This window comes from Bombus impatiens, unplaced genomic scaffold (assembly GCF_000188095.3).
Source record: "Bombus impatiens unplaced genomic scaffold, BIMP_2.2 scf_0320, whole genome shotgun sequence".
NCBI lineage: Eukaryota > Metazoa > Arthropoda > Insecta > Hymenoptera > Apidae > Bombus > Bombus impatiens.
Genome location: NT_176739.1, coordinates 662,616 through 668,390, shown reverse-complemented (window position 1 = coordinate 668,390; position 5,775 = coordinate 662,616). Strand labels below are relative to the sequence as shown.

The 5,775-nt window shown below is 45.0% G+C and overlaps 1 protein-coding gene across 2 annotated transcripts in view; it reads right to left on the bottom strand.

The window, feature by feature from the left end:
* The window catches only part of LOC100747447, a 132,283-nt gene that overhangs the window by 71,858 nt on the left and 54,650 nt on the right, over window positions 1–5,775 (bottom strand). The window lies entirely within an intron of this gene.

Sequence of the window (5,775 nt, the reverse complement as noted above, 5' to 3'; positions counted from 1 at the left end):
GTGGTAATGATTGTGTGAGCGAGCCAAGCAATTGCAATTAGGGGGGTGGCGCCGCTACGATCGGTCCCCTACTTTTTTACTAATGACTTTATTGTTCCCCTTAGCAAGATTTTACTTCTTTTTTTCTGGTCGTTTGGTAGGTTTTCCGTGTTCTTCTTTTTTGGAAAGGTAAAATGGGTGGGTTTGTCGAGCACCAGCGGCGGAGCACGGTTGTAATTGTTGATGTTCCCTTTATTCGTTTGTTTTTCGCAAGAACAATTCCGTGGGAATTCCTCTGTATTTAAATACCGGACCGGCGGGAAAAAATTTCTAGCCGGCAGTGGAAAATTTGTTTCCCGCTTTTTATTCCAGCCCAAACGGGGACACGGTCTCTTGACGACTTAATTAGATTTTTGTTGTCCGACAGAAGCAAAAAGACAGGTGCAACCCCTTCTTGTTCTTCCTATCCTCCGCTCTCTCCCTTAATTATTTTTCGAATTAATCAACTCCCAAAAACCGAAAAACGGAAATAGGAAAACGTTCGCTGATGTAAATATAGCATCTACTGGATTAATGCTATCGACCAGCGGTTACGAAGGTATTCTTTTTGGCAAAAAATTATATCCAATTTTTTAAGGGACGTTATTATTCATATTTGGACCATTGATCTCAAATCAAAAATGAAATTACCCGATGATATTATGTAAATAAAATAGAAAAAATTATCCTACTAATTATGATTTTTTAAACATCAGACGTGATAACTAGAAGCGTGAGAAAGTCGTATATATTCGTCGGTCAGATCAATGGATCGACAGGAGGGTCGAGTTATCACGGAAGGAAGAATGGTTACATACACCCATAAACAAACGGAATCGCGTCAAACCGTGCAACCGCAATAACAAGCCGCTACAGTCATCGTCGCGTGTGCACTTGTGCAATTATTACCGCACCAGGGGTTCCCCTGACGATTGTGCTATCAGAACAAGTTCTCCTATGCACATACAGTCGTCAAACAACAAATACTTTCCAACTAATCCTCTAGTAAATATTTTGCTACAGCTATGGGCATAGACCATCAATTTTGGGAAATTCAAGGGTGTTAGGAGTAAGTGACTAGGATAACAGGTATCTAGCTGTTTCTGATGAACAGGAACATCGTATAATTGATACCTACACACGACCAATTGCATACCAACGAACTTGTGCGATTACCTGGTTTGCATCAGAAAAGCCACGTTACTCGCAGGTGTTACTGCCATGAAAATCTGCTATACGAACATGGACGAATGATAAGAGGAATTATAATAAGAGCAGAGAAATAATAAATCGCGATCAATGAAAGGTAAATCTGCAAATAATATAAAAATGAAGTTCGCCTGTCGATTTAAAAAAGCAGGTTATGTTCAGGAGATTAACTCGTCCGTTTGTTCCTAACCTAGAAATCCTCGTGTACAACAGAAGAGAAAATGAATAGAACGTAACAATTCTGAACAAAAGGGTTAAACAGGGCACTTGTAAATCTCTGTGCAGCGCTATCGGTGGGGAAAAAAAGAAACGTAAACGAAGCTAGCACGCCACCTGAGCCCCCGAACGGAAGAGCGACGCTCTTGAAAAATCGTGTTTTCCTAGCATGGCAACTCGAGAGGGTCGAAAATTGATTAAAATCGAGGCAGAAATCGAGCAGTGAGCGATTTTTCAACGTGGACGCGGAACAATGTGTCGCTATTTTGCCTGAAAACCGACCGAAGAATCGACGCGATAAATCTCGGCTGTCGGGGTCCGTGTAAGAGCAAAGGACACGCGCATGCGCAAAGACACGATTCTACGTTTCCACGCAAGAACGTCCCATTAGTGGCAAGCATTATTTCGCCGCACGATCGGCAATCCGCGCGACTCTCGCGATTTTCTGGTCGAGAGTGCATCAATGGATATCGATTTTTTTCCGTTATTTTTGCATTTCTATTCGAGCTCGTCCAAAATTTATCTCTTCCTCTTTCGTATGTCCACCAAGGAAAATTTGTAGATCGCAGCAATAGTATGACGAGTACGCGTTTTTCTTTTTTTGTTAATTTTTGGTTATTAGCGTCGCGCTACGAATTAAACTTTCATGCGAGGGCAGACATCTGCGATACTCGGGGCAAATATTTGTCTACGAATATTACGAAGACTTGGAAGGGACGAATGCGGAGAAAATTATCAACGTGCGCGAATTATGAAAGATGGTAGACGAGATATGGCAGGACCTCTCCTACGCTATACACACGAAAACATAGCAAACGCAGTCTGATCAACGAATGACCACTCGACTCAATGTTGAAGTAAAAAATAAATAAAAACAAAAATTACTTGTATTAATCGTTAAGATGTGGAATTTTTTTCTTTCCTTTTCTCTTGACCCAATGTACTGGAAATGTTAGTATTCGCTTTGGCGAACGTGGTTTCTGGGGAAAATGTTATTGCGTCGCGAATTAAGGACACTTAATAATGCCCATCGACGAGCTGACTTTATCGTGATGTGGCCGTAATGGAGCCGCGACTATAATCGCGATTTTATCTCTAAGGACTTTAAAACGATCGCATCTCGACCTTACCGCGACCCCTTTTTGATCGATGGGAACGTGCCTTAATCCTCCATAAATCATGACACCTTTGTTACCCAAAACGCCTGCACACAGCGATCCTCCGATAAGATTTAACAGGATCGATGAAAAAGGCGACCTAACCCTGCCGAGTTCCGCCAATTTTTCAATCTCGCGAGATCTTCGGCGACAAACCACACATCTTAATAGCCATCCCTTATTAAGTTAAGCTTCGTGACTAGCGACGGGCTCAAGTACGTCGCGAGTAGATAAAAAATACCCCGACAGATTCAGAAAAATATAGGATTCTTCGTTTCCTCGCTCCTAACATTGTTCAACGATAATGGAAAATTTTTTCAAAACTCTTCCGAATAGCGTTCGAACTACCAGACGATCGTTGGATATTGGATTTTACCCCGTTGTCCTCATCGCTTTGTATCTCGTCGGATATCCTCTCTTCTTCAATTATTTCTTCATACGAATGATGCAGTGCGCGAAAAGTACGGAAACTACGTTGAATAATAAAATTAAATACTTCGTGACTATTAGGTTGGCCCTATATATATATCTTAATAGACGATCCTTCGCAGGTAGTCAAATAAGCGTCACCCGAATATGGGTGACGCGGTCAGACCGGAAACTTTGTCATCGCCCGAATATGGCTGATGCTGTCGGATCAGAAACTTTGCTGTCACCCGAATATGGGTGACGCGGTCAGACCGGAAACTTTGTCATCGCCCGAATATGGCTGATGCTGTCGGATCAGAAACTTTGCTGTCACCCGAATATGGGTGACGCGGTCAGACCGGAAACTTTGTCATCGCCCGAATATGGCTGATGCTGTCGGATCAGAAACTTTGCTGTCACCCGAATATGGGTGACGCGGTCAGACCGGAAACTTTGTCATCGCCCGAATATGGCTGATGCTGTCGGATCAGAAACTTTGCTGTCACCCGAATATGGGTGACGCGGTCAGACCGGAAACTTTGTCATCGCCCGAATATGGCTGATGCTGTCGGATCAGAAACTTTGCTGTCACCCGAATATGGGTGACGCGGTCAGACCGGAAACTTTGTCATCGCCCGAATATGGCTGATGCTGTCGGATCAGAAACTTTGCTGTCACCCGAATATGGGTGACGCGGTCAGACCGGAAACTTTGTCATCGCCCGAATATGGCTGATGCTGTCGGATCAGAAACTTTGCTGTCACCCGAATATGGGTGACGCGGTCAGACCGGAAACTTTGTCATCGCCCGAATATGGCTGATGCTGTCGGATCAGAAACTTTGCTGTCACCCGAATATGGGTGACGCGGTCAGACCGGAAACTTTGTCATCGCCCGAATATGGCTGATGCTGTCGGATCAGAAACTTTGCTGTCACCCGAATATGGGTGACGCGGTCAGACCGGAAACTTTGTCATCGCCCGAATATGGCTGATGCTGTCGGATCAGAAACTTTGCTGTCACCCGAATATGGGTGACGCGGTCAGACCGGAAACTTTGTCATCGCCCGAATATGGCTGATGCTGTCGGATCAGAAACTTTGCCCCGAATATGGCTGATGCTGTCGGATCAGACCGAATATGGCTGATGCTGTCGGATCAGAAACTTTGCTGTCACCCGAATATGGGTGACGCGGTCAGACCGGAAACTTTGTCATCGCCCGAATATGGCTGATGCTGTCGGATCAGAAACTTTGCTGTCACCCGAATATGGGTGACGCGGTCAGACCGGAAACTTTGTCATCGCCCGAATATGGCTGATGCTGTCGGATCAGAAACTTTGCTGTCACCCGAATATGGGTGACGCGGTCAGACCGGAAACTTTGTCATCGCCCGAATATGGCTGATGCTGTCGGATCAGAAACTTTGCTGTCACCCGAATATGGGTGACGCGGTCAGACCGGAAACTTTGTCATCGCCCGAATATGGCTGATGCTGTCGGATCAGAAACTTTGCTGTCACCCGAATATGGGTGACGCGGTCAGACCGGAAACTTTGCTATCGTCCGAATGTGACTGATGCTGTCAGATCAAAAACTTTGCTGTCACCCAAATATGGGTGACGCGCCAGTCAACGTGTTAATAGACAGAGAATAGATCTATATATGCTCATAGATATTATTATTAAAGTATACATAGATAATGATTATCTAATGACTAATATATATTCTAACAATATCTATCGAAGCATAAGATCAGTTTCGGGTCATATAGACCCGAGGGGACGGCTGTGTTAATTTGTATTTATGGCTATATACGTGGCGTGCTTCATCCCATTGCTATTTACAACGTGGCGAATCACGGATTTGAAAATTTCCGAAGGCGCTTCCACCGAGTGGAGAGCAAGCTCGTTCGCACGTGGCCGAAGCAAACCACCAGGAAGGTTAATTACTCGCGGGAGTTCATTTCGGGTGGGCCAGCAGAAAGCGGTAATTGCAAAACACAAACACTTACGCCATGGCGTTGAGCGTGCAAAGGGGGCACCAGAAGGGCCGCGTGGCGACCTTCTTCCCGGTAATTACGTCTCTTTTTTACATTTTCTTCCTTCTCTTCTTTCCCTCCTTTCCTTTTTTTCTTTCAATTTCACCGCGCACTCCGCCCCGTGTTTTCCTTCCCTTCGATGTACACACAGGGTATAAATAAGATAACCGCACACGATGCACTTTACGCGTCACTTATCCGGTAAAACCCACGTAAAGGCACCGTTTTCTATCGAGAACGCTACTTACTTAATTTTCCCGGAGAAAATATCGCTTTTCGAATCCACACGACTTTAATCGCGCAAGATCGCGACGCCGATAGTCGCACGACCCCTTTTACTCGCCGCTTACGACGAGCATGGCACACTGTCATCGTATTCTGGCCCCTGGCACATAGGGAGCTCTTCTGCTTATAGGGTGTCTTTAAAGAAGCCCCCGATACTCGAGTCAGGATCATAAAACCACCATGATCGAACCGAAAGGAGATCATTTGATTAGCCTCGATAACGTGATCGTGATTATCTACTATCCACGGTGAAAACATTTTCCACATTCCATCGTGGTACCAACATTTTTGTTGTGGGGAGCCAATGAAGTAACCACGATCAGTCATCGATCATGATCATAAGAGACAGAAGCGATACGGACGCATTGCACTCGTCTGATTCCTGCACCGATCGATCAGCGATGTACAAAAGTACTGGACCGGCAACTAAGTGACTGCGGATTTT